This window comes from Gallus gallus, chromosome 2 (genome assembly GCF_016699485.2).
Source record: "Gallus gallus isolate bGalGal1 chromosome 2, bGalGal1.mat.broiler.GRCg7b, whole genome shotgun sequence".
Taxonomy (NCBI): domain Eukaryota; kingdom Metazoa; phylum Chordata; class Aves; order Galliformes; family Phasianidae; genus Gallus; species Gallus gallus.
Window position 1 is genome coordinate 68,756,277 of NC_052533.1, and position 23,556 is coordinate 68,779,832.

Sequence of the window (23,556 nt, forward strand, 5' to 3'; positions counted from 1 at the left end):
ATAATTTCTCTAGTAGCTCAGGCTAAAATAATAAGTAACAAGATTTACATTGTGCAGTCCAATGAATGAGACAGCAAGCTTCACCTCCAACAGGTAATATGCTCTGCCATGACTCCAATGCAGTTTCACAGTGCTTATAAGATAGAGACTGGATACAGGCTTAACATAAAGAATTTTTGGAAGGATATATGACACAAAACAATCATTATGCTCACCTAAATATAACTATCATCTCCCATATATCATCTAATTCTCAAATAAAAGCTTCCTCCCAATAAAACTCTCCTTTGTATAATGCCCCGTGCCTTTAACACTCACCTTGTCCATATAGCTCCCTTTTCAGTATAACACCTCTCCCCACGTAATACTCAGCTCCAATAATCTCAGGATATAAGAATAAATTTTCAGCACATGCTAAGATGGACAAACATTTTACAGTCCAATAAGTGACTGAGCCAGCAAGACAATATTTTAAGTGTTATGTATATACACACTTCAGTAAACACCCCATATAGCATCCACATTAACCACTTGCTACCCCTTTGTTTATCACTCACTCGTCCTCCCATATATCACCCTGCATTTATTGCTTACTCCTCCCCATATAATGCCTTGATGTTTAACCCCCTATATCTGCCACGTAACTCCCTCCCATATAATGGCACTAGGGTTACTGCTTGCACCTCCCCTCCTGAAGAATTTCATCACTTGAACTCTCCTATAGAATACTCTGGTCATATATAGCACACATGCGCTTACCACTCACCTCCATTTAATATAATACCATATCCCATAGACCTGTTTTTACCACTTGCTCTCTCCAAATAATGCCCTTCCCATACAATGCCCCATATTTATAATTCTTCCGTATGCCAGATGTTTTAACAGCATCATATACATGCTTCCATAAAATAACTGCACTATAAGCCCCACATAACCATGGCACCAGCCCCTCCATTTAAAGCCTGAACACCAAAACAAACATTCCCTCCAAATAACGCCCAACTCTGTACAACACCAATCACGTATGCTGCTCACCATTTCCAGTCAATCACCCCTCTGTATAACGTCCCTTCCTCCTCCGCAACACCCCCATATATTGCACTTGACCCCCTCCAATATTAAGCTGCCCTCCCTCAGGTATTACTTCAATATAAAAGAAAAACTTCTAAAGGAGCACACACCAAGTTAGGCGTGAAGAGTCACCTTTTACAGTTCAACAGAGAACTGAGAGAGCAAACAAGCTCTCTCATTGCTCCAAAACAATCTCAAAATTATTTAGGTAAAATAAGTGGCCATACTCATTCCATATGCCAGAGAGTATGTTAACACATTCACATACTTAAACGGAGTAATTCTTACTTATGTTTGCCTAACAAATAATGCCTACGTAACACCTCTCTGATTACAACATTCACCCACTTCATATAACATTCTCTTCAATAGAACACCTCCCCATCAAGCCCACAACTTTCCACATAACACCCCTTGCAATGTAAGTCCTCCCATAAAGCCTCCCTCATAACATCACCATAACAGATGATAATTTCCTCGGTGCATGCTAAGTTAATAAGTGTGAATACTCATTTTACAGTAAAACTGAAACAGCAAGCTCCTGTTCTGATCCACCCAGAAGCACAGCTTCCTGGTTGTTTCAATTCAATTTCACAGATTTGAAAAAAAGAGATGAGACCATAATTTGTCTGTACGCTGGACAGAATTGTAACAGCATTATAAATATATGCAACTAGAGTAATAATTCCATACGTTATCTGACATAACATCCACATTGTCATAGCATCCAGCCATATATGGAGCCTTCTCAATGCATTGAGGACCTACTTGCATGTAACACTGATTCAAATAATGCCACTCATACAGTAAGCTTCATGTAAACTTAACACAAAATAATAAATTGTCAAGTAGCTCAAGCTAAAACAACATAATGTTACCCACATTGAAAGGAGGGCATTGTCTGAGATTTCAGTTCAGGTACTTGGAAGAGCAGATATCTGCTTAACTCACCTAAATAGCACAGGCAAGCACGTAAGCCATGCTTGAAATGGCAGACATTGAGCCATTCAGCAGGCAGACATTGCCTTCAGACAGGCAGGAGGATCTCTGAGGAGAAACAATGAATTCTGTGAGTGCTTAATCATTCATTGCTCACAAATCTCAAACTTCCCGTTAGGGTCAACTTTCTTGTCCATATGCTCGTACCATTGAGATCATCAAACCAGGGACTTTTATCAGGGACAAGCTCTCCTCAGTTGCTGGAAATAAATAAATCAACACGTGTCATACTACATACGGGGTTGCCAGAAGCCAGAGAATCCAGCACTCTGTGACCAACTCCCTCAGCAGCTGTCATTAAATCAGATTTCTCTCAGAGACAATTCTGAACAGAATAAGGGATATCACTGGTAACAAGCTTCTACTGCTGTCCTCGTGGCTGTTCCCAACTAAAGGCCATGAAACAAAAAGCAGGGAGGGAGGCTGTTTCCCAGACATGCCTAGAAATCTACCACACAGTTAGTACTAAGGGGAGTGTGGGAATAAAACAGCGCTGGGAGATTATTAATGAACTAGGTCTCAGAAAGCTGAGAGATGCTATTTCACACTGTCATAAAATAAGGACAAATACATCCCATCTCTCCATACTCTCCTTTTCTCCCACCTGACACTCTTGGCTTGTCTGCCAGGTGACTCCATTGCAGCTTTCAGTAGCATGCAGTTAGAACAACAGGATTATTTATGTGTCAGCGTACACCCAACATACCCAGCTGAAATAACAGTAAAGGTTCAACGTTATTCTGCAGGCATTTGAACTGGAGCTAGGATGACTCACTCAGTCCTACTATTGCCTTTTTCCTTCTTCCAGCGCCTGACTTCTAAGTCCATCTGGGTGAACAAGGACTCACTCGGAGCTGACCTGGTCACAGATTGTGCGTATACACACACATAAACTGCATATCTCTGCAATGCAGCACGTGTGAAACACTGGAGAAAGCAGGTGAACATACAGATCCATCAACATCGCCCCTGTATCAGCAGAAAAAGACTAAAAGACTCCATAGGCTTATGTCCCAACTCAAAACAGGAGAGCGTTTCCTACAGGCAGGTCCCTCATTAGAGGTACCACCAAGCCCTATTTCCCTGAGAACCTGTAGCAGTGAGCCGTCCCCTCTGCTTGGCGGCAGCAGGGCAGCAGCTCCCAGGTTCCTGTGGCACACGGCAACTGCTGCTTCCTTCTCCCTCTCCTGGGTCTCCAAACACCAGATGTACACACATTTCTTCCCCCCTCACCTTCACAGGGGCCTCAGTCTTGATGTACCTGTTGCTCACATGCATTTCTGTGCATCATTTCTTCAGCATCTCAGAGCCCCCTCATCTCCCATGGGAGAGAGGGTCTGCCAGAAGTCAAAGTTCTTCAACAGCAGGAATCTAGAGCACAGTTAAGGCAGCAGACATGGATGAACACTTTCAAGTGCATGTTAACAGCTCTCTCAAATCCTCCAGCTGGAAAAAAGGGATCCAGAGCCTTCTTGAATCAAGCATCGTCTATTCCCAGTCTTGGTGTTTTCCTTTGCCAGTCACTGCCTTCACCAGCAGCTGTAGCAGAAACTGCAGGAGGTGCACAGCGCAGCACCAGAGGTAGAATGGCAAATGCTGAGTATGGACAAGAAAATAGGAAAGCATATAGAATAAAGGCACGGCCTTCCCATTCTTTACGGGAAGAAAGAATAAGCGGCTTTCACATGAGGCTTTTTTTAAAGTTCCATCCAGCCTGGTTTTGAATATTTGCAGCACACTAGTTCTGAAAAGAACATTAAAGGAGGTGCTATGGAGCTTACAACCCTTCTGTAACAAGCTTCAGGTGCATCAGTGAAAGAACAGAAAAGAATCTAGCAGGGTAGAAGACCATAAGCGTAGGTTATGTTGAAGTAGTTTCAGGGTAATGCCTTCTGCCCTCAAGACGTTACTTTTCTTTCATAACATAACATTTCTTTTTAGACATGAATGTTAGATTAAAGACAAAACCATCTTTATATGTTTCATATTCTCTTCAGTAGACTTAAAGGAGTAGGAAAAAGTCCTGACATACAAGAAAACTGAACTATGTGAATTGGCTAAGGCAGTCACTGAGGACTTGAGCAACCACTGTCTTCATATTCTTCTGAAGGAAAAATTGGAAGAGTTTGCTTGCCAGCCACCTGGCACGATCTGACAAGAACACAGCAGATTATGCTCTTTTGCACAGTTCTCAGCAGGCCCACGCTTCAAGGGCAGAGCATTTCATGCTCATTTGTTGATGCTCCAGTTGAACCTGATTGCTTAGATCATAAGCTCTGTGAGACATGAACCTCACTGCTTTGAGTACCCAGCCCATCACAACCCTCAACAAGGAGAGAAATCCTTTGACAAACCATGCTGCAAACATAAGTGAATACAAAAGATACTGTCCAACAGACTCAGAATCAGAGCAGGCAGAATTCAAAGGCAGCTTCTACTGTGCAAAGCAAATATTTTAAAGGATTAAGAATTAAATTATTTGACTGGCTCCAACAACATACTCAGCTTGTTACAAATAAAAGACACGCTGGCAATTCAAACCAAAGGCAGACAGCAACTTCCATGACAGCTTCTTGAAGTATCTATTTTGATGTCCATTTTCAGGGAACGAGGCAAGGTAAAAGATGACTCAGCTCCAGAGAACTAGGAGCTTATTAGTTTTTACGGGGACAGCTGAAGTGATGAGCCATAAGCACAGAAAACTGAGATTTGTCCATCAGGGCAAGGGACCAATTTTCAACATAATGGAAGAACACCAGCAGCTGTGCAGATGACAACTCCACATCTGTTTGGTACGGAGGAAGAGCAGTTCAACACACAGATACTAACATTTATGGGCTTACAGATACATTAATTGCAATAAGCTGACTCACTGGCATCAACAAATTACCATCTAAAACAAACCAGCAAGCAAAAGTCAGGCTAACAGGAGGTGCTCTGAAATTCAACCAAAGGCTTTGATTCTTAGCAGAGCTGCATTATCCTGTAGTTCTTACTGTGAAAGGGCTGCCAGTTCCTAAATGAATCACATCTCTACTCAGCTCTTCTCACCAATGCATAATTAAGACCCAGATAGATCTGAGTGCAAGTGAACCCAACAAGCATGCTCCTCTGAAGCTCAGCCAAACAGACACTAGAGAGCCAGCCAGCTAGCTGAACCCAATCACCAGTTCATCCTGTGGAGGAACATTTGGCCCTCCATCAGCTTTTAACAACAGAAAAAACTCACTGGCAAGATGCAGTTGTGGATCATTTGCTTGGACTTTCTGGGTTCACCTTTAGCACCAAGCAGTCTGAAACCTCCTGTGTATACACATGAAATCCACAATTACATTCACTCTTATGACGGGGCCCGGGTTCGAGGCTCCTGGCTTCTCACCACATTTCTAGTGGCAGGAGCCCTAGATGGAGGACCTCTTTGGAAACAGAGGATGCTGAACTGATCTCTTTGTGACACAGCATCATGCATTCCTTCCATGTGGAGATGCAGGGAGTACAGAGTCCAAATAGAAGAACTGACAGTCTTTTGCTTCTATGGTAGCACAGCCTTGCTTTATTCCTCTGTACTGTAACAACAGCCAGACATTTTCACTGTTCTCTCCCTTTTTGAAGCAGTCCTGCCATGTTATCTTTCTCTCCCTAAGCTCTTAGCTGGTAGTCATTTTCACTTCACGTAGGCAGCCATGTTTCTGCCTGCATACGTCATGTCCTACCATGTTTGAAGAGCACCTTGCCAGCACTTCAGCTTCCTGTTGAAAAGCCATCTGACTGATCTGAGCATATAGTATGTAGTCTATAGTCACATACCAGCTCTCACTCCTAGGGTTTTCTCCTTTCTGCTTCAACTGGATATGTTTGCACTACGATTACACTAGTATAATGAAATTAAAACACAGACGTACATAACCAGGTAGAGGACAGCTCCTTATCACGTTATGACTTACATACAGAAGACAGACACACAGCATGTCAGAGGGCTTCCATATGGCACAAAAAGCCATTGCCACACTGCCGAAGCAAGCAGATTTGATGCTGTCAAAGACAAATACTTTCAACAATGAGAATAAACACGAGAACATACTGGGGCAAGAGCTCTACCTTTACTAGAAAGGTTTTAACTGAAACAGGACTGTAGGATATACGCTGTAATATTGACAATATAGTGCTTGGTACTGGTCTCACAATTTTTTACTGGCCCTCTTGAGGTTGGAGACTTAAGATTCGTTAGCAGTCGGATTATTCAGAAGCAGTTCATGCTTGCCAACACTAACAGGAGGATGTTTGCTCTGCACATTCAGGAAGTTTCCTCATTCCTTCTCCACCTCAGAAACAGAAGGAAAAGACTGGTGTCAGTGCCGTCCATAAGCAGGAGGAAGCACACTTTATTCTTAAGGGAAGAAGGAGAAAAAGACTCCTGCACTTCTACTACCTCCCTGCTTGCATTACAGATTATGCCAAGACACACTAATTTTCTCTGAGATAGCATCACTGTGAGCTTGTGCAGGAAGAGCACATCTGGTCCCATCGGAATAAGTTGCTTTCCAGTAAGATATCTACATCTCCTGCTGCTTCTCCCAATAGTTACAACTCATTTACCAGAGCATACAGATTTCATATCCCAGTGACCTCAGGAGCACCCCTAGCCAAAGGATAGGGTGAATTTTTACAGCTGTGAAGATATTTGTTTCTTCTCACTTAAAGATGCCCAGCAAAGGCATCTAGAAATCATCCTTTGGGTTAAGCACCTTCCAGTAGTTCTGTGCATTCTTTAGCTCTATGCGCCTTATCTGTACAGGCAAACAAAAAAAATACACACACTTCCCCAGATTAAACCCTCCTCCAACCTTCCAGTGCAGAAAGCCATTAGGATAAAAGAAAGGAGAAAGAAATATCAAGGAGAAAGAGACAATAGGAAGGCAGTTCTCTGAGATAGAGACTCCAGTTCTCTGAGATAGAGACTCCAGTTCTCTGAGATAGAGACTCCAGTTCTCTGAGATAGAGACTCCAGTTCTCTGAGATAGAGACTCCAGTTCTCTGAGATAGAGACTCCAGTTCTCTGAGATAGAGACTCCAGTTCTCTGAGATAGAGACTCCAGTTCTCTGAGATAGAGACTCCAGTTCTCTGAGATAGAGACTCCAGTTCTCTGAGATAGAGACTCCAGTTCTCTGAGATAGAGACTCCAGTTCTCTCTCTTCATAGGCACATCTCTACCTTAACACCTTATATGGCATCCTTTTGCTGCCTGGAGCTGTATGATGACTTTCACATCCTTCTTGTGTGACAGCAACAACTATTGGCTATGAAGGTTTGAAAAGGGGTTACAATACCTATTAAATCCATCAAGACGAGCAGTAAATAGCCTTTTGATAATAATAATAAAAAAAAAGTATGATTGTGGAATATGTTCTAATCCCATATAGTTTCCTTACCTCCTGCTGATTCTGCTCAGAGTTATGGCAGAGCATCTCCTTTTTTCTACAGAGGATCAAAGCTGTAGTAACTCATTGAAGCTCCCTTTTTTCCCTCCTTGTCAGCTGGAGTTAGCACGTGTAGGCAGCAACATCCATCTTTGATGACCCAGCAGACACAGTCTTCTTCAGTTTAGCAAGAGTAGACCTACTGAGAAGGAAGATGAAGGTACAAGAAGCACACTGAGCCTCATGATGCAGCCAAATAGCCTCTCTCCACATTAGGATTAGGGCACTCTGTACTGCTGGTCTTTCCGTTCAGCACTGAAATAGATGCTCTCCCCTACCAACCAAACAGAGCTAAGTACTCCTTCATGCTATTGCCAGACCATTTATAAGCAGGCTAAGTCTGTAACCAGCCTGTCATTGCCACACACCTGCAGAGCATGCTGCAATCACCTGAACTGCCAATCGCTGACATTCTGTGATTCTGTGAGTCCTGCAGGTGCTCACCTTCATCACAATCTCAGGCTGCACCTGCTTTTCTCATTAAGATTCAAAACAAACAGCTTATGTATAATGCTGATACAGCTGATATAACTCAACCCAGTTAGGTTTTCGTGTGCTTCTGCGTCCAAAACCACTTCCATTATTGCTGTTATTAATATTTTCCCTAGTGTATCATCTGGTACAGTAGAGAAATTACCTTCTTCCCTGAAAATTTTTCTTCCTGGCTGCAAGAAAAACCCTGCTGTACTTCTTATGTGCAGAAACAAGCAGGAAGTGAGCTTTGCCCGGCACACAGCTGTATAGCTCACCAGCAGTGATCATAGAAGACAGCATAGGCACCTCTGCCATTCACCCTCATTGCAGCCATCAGACAAGCAGGCACTGTGTGTGTTCAGTGGGAAATACAGCAGCACAAAGAGAGTTTGGGAAGAGAAATACTCTGTCAACAGCTTCAACCTGCTGTCAGCTCTGGCAAGATCGAGTATAAACATCATTAATTTCCAGCAGCACAGGCTAGTTAGCTCTCACACTACATATACCTTCCCAAGCAGAAAGGGCATCTGATTGTGTCTGTGTCAGGACCCAGGAAGGTGTGAAGTGCAGAACTGTGTCTGGAGCATCAAGCAGAGTGGGGGACAGATGTGCCTTTCACAAGTGAAGTCAAATGCTCCCAACATCTTCCCAGCAAGACAGAATGTTATTTACAACAGAATTAACTCTCATGGTCTGTTATGTGAAATTTGTGACTAAGCATGGATAAATACTCACTCCCCTGCAACTTCAAAGGCTATGGCAAAGTCAGAGATGTATGGTGCACATGCTTTCCTTAGTCACAGATTGCTTCATCCACCTCTGCAGGCCTTATGGCCCCCGTAGGCCACCCCTTTACATGCTGAGATTTAAAGCATTCTAAACATTAAAATAAATACCCTGTTACAGCAAATAAACAAATTAACTAACAAAGCAGATGAAATTACCTAATGGTTTCATGTTTATAATCTAGTATGCAGATCATACCACCAGCATTGTAGCAGGAAATCAATCTTTGGATTTTCACTTTTGTAACTTGAAGGAAAGTGCAACACTGCAACAGAGCAGCAAGACCTCAGGCCAAAGCAAGTGAGAAGCTGCTCAAAAGCTATGGCAAAAGACACAGAAATAAGGAGGAAAAAAAAAAAAGCTGCTTATCTTCAGAAGACCTCTAAGATCCACAAGTAGGTATGATGAAATACATGGGCCTCCAATGCCAGCCAGACGAATGAGGTCTGAAAAGAGGTACATCCTGGCTTCATCCCTTCCGGTCACTCAGGCATACTGCATGCACCTGAGCTGCTCTGGGTTGGCCCTGTCTTCCTACGAGGTGTTCAATCACTGGTTCAAGCCATGACTTAACACTTCCACTACACTTTTCAGTTGAGTGGAAACTAAAGTAATCATTCTAAATTCAACCTCATGTTCTAAGGACACATTCTTTTGAGTCTCCCCTTTAGTTGCTTAACAAAATGGTTAGAAGTATTCATTAGTAAAACCCAGCAATGTTTTCATTTGTCTGAACTAACATTTGTTCAGAATACTTGACAGCATCAGACAGATCTTCCTCTGTGATGGAATTCTGAGATTCTGACATTTCTCTTTCACAGCCTTTGATAAGGCTTTTAATTCTCTATAACTCTTGCTGTTAACTTCAACACACATGGGTGACCGTATCAGCAGAATATTTCCATTAACAAATTTGACCCAAGGAAAAAGTAAAATCAAGGGCACATTAACATTCTATGATTAAAGCCAGCATAAGAAAGAGAGGTTACAGATTCCTAGTCCCTAGGCAAACCTTACTGCTCTTTATCATATAAACAGCACAGTGACTTTGAATTAATCCATGACAAACACTCTGTGGTATTGCTTGACTCTCCACAACAATTCGGTCGGTCTCAGAGGTTTTGCACACTTTTGCTTAGGACCAGAAACAGGATTTATAAGGAACTATCAGCTACCTCAAGTGAAAGAGAGCAGGATTCTGTGAGTTGGTCTCTACAATTACACTAAATGTTTCCCTCCCACAAAAAATGTTGATGTGTATTTTTACCTGCAGCAGCAGCAGACCATGACTGTAGTCATCAGAACATCAGTACTGCACTGGAAGTCATTCTGAAGAGCAGCATGACACACTGAAGGTTGAGCAGCATGCGTCTGTAGCACAGATGAGCAGTTCCTGGAACTTGAGAAGCAGGAGATAAGCAGTAAAAGAATGAGCAAATCAAGGAAAAAGGGTCGAACAATGCATCGTGCTGAGTATCCTCTTATTTGACAACACAGCTAGAAGAACAGAGAGTCATGGGAGCCTTGCACCTTGGCTGAAGAGGATTTGCCCAGTATGGACACCATGGAGAGGAGACTATGCTGACCCTGTCCTAGCTAGGAGTAGGGGCTGGAGAATGTCAGGCCAGGGCAGGGCACACAGCTCTGGGAGTCCAGGGATGCACAGTACAGCAGTAGAAGTCTCCACTGCTAGGACAAGATGTAAGTCAGATTTCCTATTAGCTGTAACAGCTTCCTGGAACTGCAGGGTCATTGGAGACCCAGTCCTAGATGTACTCAGTCAACTTTTAGTCTGTGTTTAGTTCAGGCTGCTGACAGCAACATTTCATCCTCATAACTTGATAGCAGTATGAATTAGGCCTAGTGTCCCTTAACACTATGTAAAAATGTCTTTCTTTTTGTTTGGGAGCACAGGAACTGAAGGACATCTGAGTCACTGAAAAATAGATATCCCGTAGCTTTACATGCTGTTTTTCATCAGCTAATTAAATTGAACTGTTAACAGGTTTTTTTTTTCTTTTGAATGACGTTGAATGTTTTCTTGTGAATGATGTTAAGAGTTTTATTCTTCCTCCACCCCCACAGCAGACTGTTTAAATCACGTTTCTGATTTCTAGTCCTAATCTATAGCTGGCCTATTTATAGCCATTTCTTTCTGGAGTGACAGCAGTCCTTACTTCAGTTAAAACTTGATGTTTAATCCATTATGGACATCCACCATTTTCCCCCTTAAAGCTGTTTATGATGATGCCAGTATCCCCTGTTCCATTAGAAGTACTTCTTTTCACACATTTGCACTTGGTTCAGACTGTGAAAAGAACTCATCACAAGCAGCTCTGCTGAGAAGCACTTAAGGGTCCTGATAGAGTAAAAACTTAACATGAGCCAGCTGTGTGTATTTGCAGTCCAAAATGTCAACTACATTTCAGGCTGCCTCAAAAGAAGGGTAGACAGCAGGCTGATTGTCTCCCTCTGCTGGGCTCTTATAAGGTCCCATCTGGAATACTGCACCCAAGTCAGGGTACCCCAGCTCAGGAAAGACGTGGACCTCTAGGAATGGGTCCAGAGGAGGGCCATGAAGATGAACAGAGGGCTGGAGCACCTCTTCTGTGAGGACAGACAGAAGGAGCTGGGCTTGTTCAGCCTGAAAAAGAGAAGGCTCCAGGGAGACCTGATAGCAACTTTCCAATGCTTTAAAAGGAACTTATAAGCAGGAAGGAAATCAACTTTTTACGCAGGTGGATAGTAATAGGGCAAGGGGGAACAGTTTTAAACTACAAGGGGGGAGATATAGATTAGAAGTCAGGGTGAATTTTTTCACTGAGTGTGGGAGGAGAGGTCAGCTCGACTTCATCAAATGTCAACTTGCTGATAATAAGGCACTGTGAAAGAGAGATGAACAGAAGAAACAGGAACGTTTTGTAGCTAGGCATAAGATAAGCTCTCTGGTGTTATGTAGACTTGTTATGGAACTTGCTTGCTTTCTAGCCAATGGATTGTTAGTGGAAATGTACTGAATATGCGTGTTAGAATATAAAAGGCTTGCTTGGGAAAGTAAGGGGATATGGCAATAAAGAGGATCTTCCTTGCATGAGAACCCTGTGTCATGTTGCTAACTTGTGACAATTGGCTCCTGAACAGGGACCTGAACAGGGACTTGATCTGACTTGAAGACTGACCAGTCCAGAGTGCTTTGAGATAAACACAGCAGGTGTTGAGACATGCAGAGAGCCTGTACAGGGTAGCACTGAGACAACGTGGCAGCCTGAGGATTCATCGTCCCTAACCACTCCATTGCCTCTCAATGGACAAAGGTAAGGGTGCGCACTGTGGGGAACAAAATGACCTCAGAACAGAAAAACGTCCTAGTTACTTTTCAATCTATCCTTAACCGATGAGGGGCATCAGTATCTTCCCCTGATCTACAGCAAATACCTACATGGGCCACGAGGAAGGATCCCTCCATCACCAGTCAGACAGTTTACGACCCAGAGACTTGGGAAGGGATCGGGGTGAAATCGTGGGATGCATCCACTAAAGGTGACAAGATGGCATCCAGGTTGCTTGAAACCTGGAGAAAAATTTTTGAAGCTTTAAAAAGTCTTGTGGGCCCATCATTGGTCACCCCCCGTCCACTGGAGGATGAAGAAGCTGCAAGCTCCTCCTCAGACTCACCTGCTGTGTCAGCAACCCCCTCGTTACCACCGACAAGGGGGGGGAGCTTGCTGCCTCCCCTCCTGAGGGCCCTGGATGATCCCTTTGATCCTGGCCTGATAGACTCCAAAGAACAACCAGATCTGTTTCCCCCTGATCCACATGATGTGTGGGCACTCATCCAGAGGGAGGCTAGGAAAGTTGGAGACACGGATACGTTAAGGGAATTCCCTGTAATTGTGGCCTCAGACCAAGAACCACGGTGGAAGGCTATATCATATAGTATCCTGCAAGATTTATGGTGTATGGTCACAGACCATGGCAGCGGCGTCCTGTACACTGTCAGTTTGATTCAATCCATATGTGATAGCTCCGTTTTTACACTGTATGATTTTAAAATGATGTGTTGTCTTATCATGACTGAAAAGCAGTATAGTACATGGGAATCAAAATTGAGAGGATTGGCACAGATCCAGAGGACTGAAAATCAGGCACTGCCGAAGAGGAATCCCTTCAGGGCTGTAGATGTAAATGCCTTGATGGAGGAGGGGGATTTCTCTACCCCAGCTCAGCAGGTGCGAATCCCTGCAGAAGGGTTACAGCAAGTTAAGCATCTGGATTCGTGTCCTCCCGGCCGTGCTGGTGGCGGGGGAGCAAAGACAGTCTTTTGTGAGCATTAAGCAGCAGCCCCAAGAACCATATATGATGTTTCTGGATAGGTTTAACAATTCGCTGGAGAAGCATGTTGATAAGGCGCTGGTGAGAGCTCTCATATTTCAACAGCTAGCGATTGAAAATGCAAACGCTGATTGCCAGAAGGTGTTACATGCTCTAAAGAATCCCACTACTGAGGAGATGATTAACGCATGTATGAATGTTGGCACGTATCAACACCAAGTTACGCTAGCAGCCCAGGTGTTTGCCGCCATATCCCTTAAGCAGAGACAGTGGGGACCTTCCCTCAGTATGGATTTCTCTTAGGGGCCTTGCAGCAGATCCCATGTTTGGAATGGAAAACAGATACACCCATGTGGGTAGACCAGTAGCCCCAGCCCAAGAAATACTGCTGCAGCTAAATGCCCTTGTTGAAGAACAGCTCGCGGTCGGACATGCAATGCCAACTACTAGCCTGTGGAATTCACCCTTGCTTGTGATCAAAAAGTGATCACGGAAATGGAGACTGTTACATGATCTCAGAAATATTAATGCTGTTATTGAAGATATGAGCCCATTGCAACCAGGGCTGCCTTCCCCCACTATGCTCCCGCAGTTGTGGTTACTTACAGTAATAGACTTAAAAGATTGTTTTTTCAACATCCTGTGTGCTCTGACGATTTCGGTTCCCTCTGTTAATGCTGGGGAACCCCACCGTTGATACCATTGGACTGTGTTACCTCAGGACATGAAGAACAGCCCAACCATGTGTCAACAATTTGTTGCCGGCATTTTATCCCCTGTACGCCAAAGGTTTCCCAGTGTTTGCATATACCACTACATGGACAATATTCTGGTCACTGTGCCAAGAGGGATGACTGTGACTGAAGTTGTGTCAGTGATAATAACAGCAGCAACTCAGGCAGGATTGCAGATTGCGCAGAACAAAGTCCAGAAGACACCACCTTGGCTATATTTGGGCTGGAGGATTTTGCAGACCCGAATCCAGCCACAGACTCTAACTTTGGGTACCAAAGTTAGCACCTGAAATGATCTGCAAAAGTTATTAGGTGCCATAAATTGGGTATGACCCCTAGTGGGGATTTCTATAGATCTTCACCCCCTCTTCAGATTACTGGAAGGGGATCCAGACTTATCATCACCACGACGTTTGACACCAGCAGCAATGACAGCGCAAGGTCTTTTCCGACCTGAGTGATTCTAACATCCACCCATTAACCACAGTTTAGTGGGCAGGTGTCATAGTGCAGTAAATTTAGATCTCTAGTAACCTGACAGTCAAAATCAAGGCTACGTTAAACCAGTCCACATCACTGAACATAAAAGAAAAACAAGCTCTGTGGCTAGTACCACTAAGTTACAAAACAGAACTGATGAAATATTGTAGTCATTTTCTGGTATTTACTCAACAGAAATGCTACCAAGGTTAACAAAAGATGAGGGAGTTAGTGGTAATGGATTCACTACAAGACAACACAGTCCAAATATTAGCAGAATAAAAAAAAGAAAAGCTGCTTTGGGGTCAGAAGGTCCATAAGGAATCTGCCCCACTTCAGAAAAGGGTTGATGAATGCGTGGAAAAGAGAACAGAAAGGAGGAGAGAAAAAATAAACAATTTGGTTTATCATCCAGCAGATTAATGGACAAATGCATCTGGGCAAGGTGAACCATGTATTTCCACCTCCTTTAACCTGAAAGCAGTTGAGTCATTGTATTTTTCTTACTTGCTTGGGCTTGCCTGGAATTTATGTAGTTAAAAAATTTTGCAGGATGTATAGAATGCTCTGTATTTTAAAAGATACCTCACGAATGGCACAAGTGAGAGAAGGTGTGATGATACATAGCTACCTAGTACAGAAGATATTTGGAGGTAAGACATTGTGTAGAAATATTCAATTCACATTTTCAGTCACTGACACAGGAAGGAAATTCAATTGGTGGGTAATGAGTCAAGACTACCCTTTCTGAATTTCTTCATAGACTTCCAGGTGCTAGCTCACTACTGTGTAATCACACACAAATTGATTCTGGGTATGTTCAATTGGCCTGTGCAATAACCTTCGGATTCATTTATAAAATGATATTTCTATTGCAGTTTATGAAAGTACTGAGACAAACTCTTGGAAAGGAAACAATAGAAGTAGTCTGCCTAGAAATTTCTCAAATCTGACAGGGATTAAAATAAGTTCTTCTTCATTAGAAATAATTCATTCTTTCAATTCTGACAAGCAGGCCTCTGACAATCTTGTGGAACTCCTATCCAACTAAACTGACACAGCATAAACCACACTGCATTAGTGCCCCAGCTGTGGCTGTTTCCCACAGTAAAACACCTGTGCTGGTGAGGAGCTTGGACCTGCCCCTCTGTAAGCTGATGACAGAGTTCCTGCAAAGGGTAAAATGAAGCAGAGTGACAAAAATGCACGAGAAGTATTGTTGTGTTGGCCAGTGTTTCACAAAGGATCCAAATGGCAGAGAACACAGAGAGCTGATTTTGTTGGAAATCTGTTGTACAATAAAGTTAACATCTGACATCAGGGGAGACAGGGAAAACAAACTCAGAACAAATGGAAATGCAAAAATACTTTTTGGGGAAGAAAAGTGGGACGACAGTGGTTCCTGCATTTGTGTATCCTCTCAAAGGGAGGAAGGGCAAAGGGAAACATGCTTTATTCTCTTATGCTGTAGCGGACACTTAAGAACTCACTACAGAAACACACAAAATTTCAAATTTCAAGACCTGTTCAACTTGAGAAGCTATTAGACATTTCTAAAAAAGCCTGGATTTAAATTCTCCTAAAATATAACCTTCAGTGTATGACATGTTCTAGCAATTCCCAGAGCATAGACCTGTCCACTAAGACCTGGCTATCTCACACCAAAATCTTAGCGGAGAAACACAGTGTGAGATGTCTCTGACAGAAGATCAATTGCACTGGAGTTTCTGTATGACACGAAAGTGTTCTCAATATAAATAGCTGAGCACAGTTGACTTCTATGACATTATGTTAAAAATCACCCAGAAAGCACAGTTTCTCATTTCGCTCAGTTCTGAGCAGAGTCAGCTATAGGTAAAGAAAGAAAAATCTGCTAGGAAGTGATACTTAACAAGTGACTTGGATGCAGGTGGAGATCCTTTAGAAGGCTGTAAAGTCCATGTGGAGTTTCAATTAACATGAACCAAAGCAGAATTTATTCAGGCAGAAGTAAAACTAATCATTTACAATCAGTAATAGACTTGTGCAGTGTCATAAGTTCAGGAGGTTAATCACAAGTGGTTGCTGGATGTTAAAAATGCAGAGCCAGACACATGCCTGGCTGGAGGAAATGAGGGGATTGAAAGTTGTTGGACCACTCTTCATTTAACACAAAGTCCATCTCTAAAAGAAACTTATGTTTAAGTGCTGTTATGAGTGTGTTGAGAGCAATGCGCAACTGTAATGCCATTCTTTATCTAGTGTCTCTCGTGTCAGTTCCACCAACAGAGAGTAGGGCTAAGAGGATATCAGGCAAGAAGCAAACAGGAATGGGGGCTTCCGTGCACCTCTCCAGTCTGGCACAACTACCACTGCAGCCAGGCTCAGCCTCAGGAATAGCAATAGACACGAAGAATGATTTCGTAGCTGCCATTTTCTTGGTAACATTACGTATAGATTCAGGTTGTAACTGGCAGGCTTCTTAAATTATTCCTCCTTTGTTTCCATAATCCCACAAGTGCCTCTGCCACTTCAGCCAATGACAGCTTGATTCTTGCAAAGATCAATTCCCCAAAAAGCTCTCAAAGCTTCCACAAGCTTGTCTGACATACAGATGAATCCCTTCTTTCCTGTCCCAAATTACATAAATCACAGTGGCTCAACCAGAAAGAAGGAAAGGCTTCCATTTTTCTCTTCAGAGGGACCCCATTATTTCTCCAAGTTTGCTCCTTTTGTCACACCCGTCTTTCCCAGCACCACCACTCCCTGTCCTTACTAAGTTGCCCCTTAAGCAACAAGAATCACTAGAGCAACAGAAAGGCCGGGAGAAGTCTATACGGCAGCAAGCTCAACGGACATCTTGCTGTCTAGGTCCTGCCCTGCCTTCTTCTCCCACTGTCTGCGTTTGAAATCCCACTTCACAAAGTCCTCTAAGGAAATCAGAAATAGCACTGCCCACCGCATAAAGCATTTGTTGTCTTCTGTGTGTGCTGAGCACAGGAAGGGACTCTTCCATAACTTCCACTGCTAAGGAACCGAGTTCCTCCTGTTTACTGAGGACAGGCCTAGTAAATGGGCGTGATGATGAATAAAAGATGCTGTTACAACAATTTTGATATATGTATTTAATATCTAGGTAGACTTGCCAATGTAGAGGGAGAAAACAACTACTTACCTCTGTTAATTTGAAAATAAATAATAGGAGATGGTGACAAAATAGCAACAGACATAATAAATAGTTTTGAATCAACATCAAATCCAACCCATACAAATCAGCGTTGCAACATAGGAAACAAAAGCCTGTCGAAGCTGCACAGAGTGCATAGAAGGACTCCAGATGAGATAGCAGTGCACTCCTTTTTTTTTTTTTTTTTTTGGAATAACAGAAAGAGACACAAACAGCTCTCTTGGAGTCCCAGATATAAACATTTCCCAGAAACGGCCATTAGATTCTGACCCTCCACTAGGACAAACCGGCACGTGATTCTGTGCTCAAGGGATGGTGAAATGATTGGGTGAAGCAACAGAGTAAGCTGAGGCTTTACAAAAAGGAGATGTCAGTACCTAGCAATCCACCCACACTCTGCTGTAGTCCAGGCTGCCTGTATTAAGTCTTATAAAAACAGATATCCGTACATCATAGATTTTCAGTTTGTCAAGATTGGAGCTTATGCCTAGAAAATGTAGAAGTCGATTGACCAAAACAGGAAACAGAGAGGTAAAATCAAATCTCTAAAGCCTCTGCTAAACTTGTAGGTACTCTTCTAAACACTGTGTGCTTCAGTTAAACATGCATTTAAGAGTCTGATTAAGTTCTTTTAAAACATATGTTTAATTATCAAATTTAAACTTTTTAAAATTTCATTTTAAATTTTTGCTATAAAAGCTAGAATTATTTTACACCATTATTCTACAGAATTTACTGTAGTTTGGAGTACTGCTCTTTCCTTGGAACCCTTACATCTGATCAACTTTAATGACCCTTTCCAGATTCATTTCCCAGCTTCAGATATCTTTTATGTAATTCATGAATTTAAGCACATACTTACATTTAAAAACAGCAATTTAAATTTTGTAAATGAGAAATTACTGTGTTGTTAGCTGACAAGCAAAAGAAGCAATGCCAGGAAAATCTTGTTTCTAATTCACCTTATTCTGCAAGCAGCCTTATGAAACCTAACGTTTTATCAGAATTTGGCTACATCAACTGAAATGAGGTCATATCAAGCTACATTAGCATGAAATCAGGCCTGTAGCATTGCAGCAAACTTAACAGTCACAGTGGCATATCTCATTTTCTGACAGGTTTTGCAGTCTCTCAGGCTGAACTGAGTTTATTAGGGAAGAACGTTGGACTGATATCTCAGGTGTTCCTATATGGTGACATAGCTTCTTGTTTATATTTAAGTAGCTATGTAAAGTCTCTACATCCATCATTTTCACTCTTTAAATTATCCTTCACATTACTGGCAGAGATTCTTTCACTCTTTCACTGTATCTATCTAAAAGAGAGACTGAAACCAAGTCATGGCTAGCCTTAAGACATCTGCAGAAGTTTGACTGTGATTTTAGCTACTATATGATGAAGATGACAGAAAAGTTGGAGTTTAGTTGCCTGCTTAAGATAAGCCACGTACACCAATGAAACTACCACTCAAAGACCCACATGCCACCCAGCTGCTAGAGAGGGAAACATTCTTTTTGTGATTCAGAAGGTCAGCTAGTTGAGAAGTAGGCCTAAAAACATACAACACACAAGAGCCCCTTTAACACATTCAGGGGCAGACAGAGGACTCAGTCACCGGACCAGCTGGTGCAGCGGTGGCTCCTGTTTTGTCCTTTATGGACACTTACACTTGATATGACATTCCACACATGCCAAAGGGCCTGCAGAAAGGACAATAACTGTCCCATCCCATGGCAAAGTGAACTCTGTAAGCAGGCTGGGCGCTGGAAGGAGAGCAGTGCTGGACAGAGTGCCAGGAAAGGTGACCTGTAGGCATCAGGCACCTGGCATCACACAGAGGGTCAGAACCATAGCCCCAGGACAGCATCTGGTGGCAAGTGAGGGTGAGCCATCCGTTGGTTTGGGAGATGCTGAAAGCAGCAGCCATCAGTACTCCGCCGTTTCCTCTGCAAGAAAAAATGAGTTGGAAGGACACAATGTACTCAGAATTGTAATAATTGTAATAGGGCACAAGTGGAAGGTCTAGAGAGAGAGGTTTTTTCTTCTTATTTTGTTGCATCCAGAAGCAGCCAGGCAACAAGCCTCTGTCAGAGAAAGGCAATAGAAAACTTTTTCATCATAATTTCTCTGAGTTCCTTTTGCAAACTATCTCTGTGTGTCATTCACTTTGAAATACATTAGTTTCTCATTATACCAGGCAATCCAGGCCAATTGTCATAGCATGTCACATCTATTTTTGTTGAGGACCAATGGTCCCTCCACAGTCAGTGGATTATAGCAGGGTACTTCTTTGATACCTTCTAGTTAGTAGGAGGTGATACAAAGCAGATGTTGCTAATTTCAACACGTTTTACTAAAAAAAATTCTTCCCAATTTCTGTTCCATTTGGAGATAAAACCATTTTGCTAATGCAACCTGATAAGTAAAGTTAATTAACCTTTCTTTTCAGTCATGTGAAACTACCTTCTTAGAAGTCCCATATGCTTTTTTTTTTCTCTAAAAGACAGATGATGTGAATGAAAACTTAATCACACAATAAAATCCCAGCTTTTCATAAAATTATCTCTGTAGGTCTTTATTCATTCTAGAGAATTATTATACTAATATTTGAAGGCTGATAGGAAAGTACCAATTTATAATCTTCAAATACATCTTTCATGAGAGTTGTGAAGTCATAGAATCAGTAATTAAAGATGTAGCATGACTAACACAATTTATTTCCAAACGCTATTGCTCATATTCCAAAAGCAGTATTTTTTCCTCACTTTCGTGTGTAATTCTGACAATTCCAAGCAAAACTGGAGGGAATACAGTTCCACAGTGATTTCTTCTCTGTATATCCCTTTTTCTTTTGTGTTTGTGTGTGTCTCCTGAAGCTGTTGGCACTAACACAAATAAAAGGAAACTTTTTTTGTTGAAGGATTTTCTACAGTGAATGGAGCCATTTATTAGTATTTAAAAAATCCAGACATGTTTGCTAAAACATGTAGCTTATTTATACAGTGGAAAAACTATTTGCTAGCCCTTGTTTTTTAAAAATACAAAAAATCTGCAGTGTGGTTGTGGGTGAGGCATGTGATATATTGGAAAAACATCAGCATAAAGACTGTCATTTCATTTCTTCTCATTCATGTTCTTTTAAAAAACTGCCTGATCCCTTTAAATAAATAGCAATATATTTGTGAATACTCATTAGGCAGAAATTACCAAAGCAGATAAGCAGCAGGATATACATAACTGGCCTACCGAAAATTAGCAGAGATAATTTGTGCTATCACACCTCAGAAGCATTAGAAGGTTAGGGAGAGTCAGTGATGTGAAACATTAATGCTATGAGAATTATTCATTCCTAAAGTTCTACTGATTTTTCAGTGTTGTCTTGACTGCGAAGTTTCACCACCACCTTGACTATTTCTGATTTTGTTCTCACTGTTCCCATTCCAGACCTATTCCTGATACTGAGGTTAGAGAAGTGAAAGAGAAGAACGACCATTTTTGCACAGAGTGCCTGCATAGAAAAAAAAAAAAAAAAAAAAAAGAGAGAGAGATTCAGAATGAAGTGAGGTGATCTAAGGAAAAACTAAGGCTTCCTGATTTTTGTCTGCTCAAACTTCCTGGTGGCTCTAACCAGCAGAAGCTCTGCCTAGTGATACATCTTAATGGGCCAAACTAGCCCCGAGCATCCTCACCACATCTCTTCTTTTGTACAGTGCCGACAGGTGTGTGGGACATCTGGCTATAAAGCTCCTTTATCCACTCCTTAGGGATACTGATGTCTCTTGGAAATAGTTGGGGAAGCAGTGTGTGACAGTGACTATCACCCAATATTACGAGCAGAAAGAAAGAGGAACACAGAGCCTTCGTCTACTGATGGAGACTAGAATTATCCCCAAATTGATTTTTAAATCTTCAGCTATAAAACTGTTTTGCTGTAATGCAGAGGATATTAGCCATTAATCATAATGACTTTACATGTCAGAGTGAGTCTTACCCTGTTCCCTTCAAGGTAAGAAAGTAGCTCTATATCTCTGCCAAGATATTTCACTCTCACAGCAATTTTGCAGCTCAGTCCCCACATGAGAGCCAACACACTCAGCAACAGTGCAACCAAAATAATCCTGCTAACCACCATGCAGTATCCAGAACCTTTACACTTTTTTTACCCACATTTATGCAAGCCAGAAAATTTTAGATAAAAATGAAAAACAAATTGAAAGACACAGCAAGTGTTATGTTAGCATAAAATCCTTCCATCCAGCATCAGCATCTCCAGAAGTTCCTCCTGCTGATATAAAGAAAAAACAGTGGATTTGCTGCACTGGTGCAGGATAGGACATGCCAGTGGATAAGCAAAAGGCTGGAGCTCTAGGGACAGAAAAATCCCCAGCCAAGACTAGAGGAAAAGCCCTGTAAGAACAGGGATAAGACAAACTCACCCATCCTGCCTACCAGAGTATCTCTCAGAAAGTGAGAAATGATGAAGCAGTGACTGCATTAGCAAGCACAAGGAAGAGTGGAGCCATCTGAAGGTTTTAACAAAACAGTTACTTCATGCCAAGCTTGAAGAGAGATATGCACCTGCCAGAAGTACCATCAGCGAGCCTAAAATTAATAGCTGCAGCACTCCAGTATAGCAGGAAGCACAAGCATACATGAAGTATCAGGATGGAAACTGAAGACAAACTTCCAATCAGTTTCTTTTCTGGTCCCTCTCTCAAAAAGCTTTGCTATTTTGGAAGTCTGGGGCTTAAATAAATGGTTCAGTGTAATGCTTTCAAGTGGAAGAGAACTAAAAACAGAATAAAAACATTCTACATTACTATTCTACAATACAAATACTATTTGTCTCTATAAAGTATTTCCAGCTTTTGTCTTCAGAATTTCTCCACAGCCATTTGCATATCCACCTGTTTCTCTCCAATGGTCTGTGCCACCAGCATTTAAATCTTCTTCATGTTTATAAAAAACTGCTTATGCAATAGCTTCTGGATGTATTTCTTGCCTTCCAGCCAACAGGAAAAGCAACTAGATTAGTTTAGAGATCTCTTTTCACAGATGAAGAAACCAGTAGGAAAGGAAAACTAAGTTACCTTTATTTTATATTTAGGTCTGTAAGTACTTAGCTCAAAGATTAATCTTAATCTTTCACTGGAAATGTTATGATCTACGTAAACATCCTCTGCCTTCTGCACTGAGCGTATCCTCACTTCAGGTTATTGAAATAAGACTTGGTGCCCAAAAAAGTTCTGCGGCACAGCCTTCCTAGATAATCAGCAACAGTGCCAGGGGCTTTCATAGCAAATACCTTAAGATAATTCTGCTTCCAGAGAGGTACCAGTACAGAACTTTCCTATAGGATCTGATTATAGCAACCAACATTCTGCTCTATTTTGGACCAAAGAGTGCTCTGACACAGGATATTTTTTTTCTACACCATACAAAGCAGCCTTAAATGAGTCCATGGCTATGTACTATAACCATTAGGTTGAATGTTTCCAGCAGTGCTACCCCATCCTCAAAATACAGAGATACTCTACTACTTCACTATCGCACATTGTTACTATTTTCTTTAGTGCATCTTCCACTCTGGTCTGAAGAGTGAATGTGTATTGTGCTTTTACTTTTCCACCAGTGAATAATAATCATTCCTCCTTGTTTGGTGGTTAGTCAAATTCTATATAAAGCCAAGTCACCAGTGAGAAACTGTGCAAATATTCTGGTTTGCCTTTTTGCACATATATATTGGGTACATAAGCACTTTCATTTATTGGTAATGATGTTCAGGTGATACTAAGATCTGCTTCCTGTTCCATGTGACATAATATGTCTGAACTCAAAAGCTGGTGAGAAAAATAAAAATAATTCTTGTGTTATTTCACTCTCACTAATTGCATCTAAGAGGCTTTGATATGTACAGAGTATCTAGTTTGATTCTTCTGCTCCTTGACTGCATAGGGAATATTCTCAATTAAATTTCACTCATTTGAAAGCCTATGAAGTTCAGGCTGGGCTGCGCAGATAATTCCATTCCTC

General features: G+C 41.9%; 1 long non-coding RNA gene across 2 annotated transcripts in view; it reads right to left on the reverse strand.

Moving 5' to 3' along the window:
* LOC121113081 overlaps window positions 1-23,556 on the reverse strand; it is a 76,733-nt gene that overhangs the window by 44,842 nt on the left and 8,335 nt on the right. For both annotated transcript variants that reach the window (XR_005857622.1, XR_005857621.1), the window contains 2 exons: window positions 10,079-10,210; window positions 7,504-7,693 (listed from right to left, as the gene is read on the reverse strand). This is a non-coding gene — a long non-coding RNA (uncharacterized LOC121113081). The remainder of the gene's footprint in view (window positions 1-7,503; window positions 7,694-10,078; window positions 10,211-23,556) is intronic.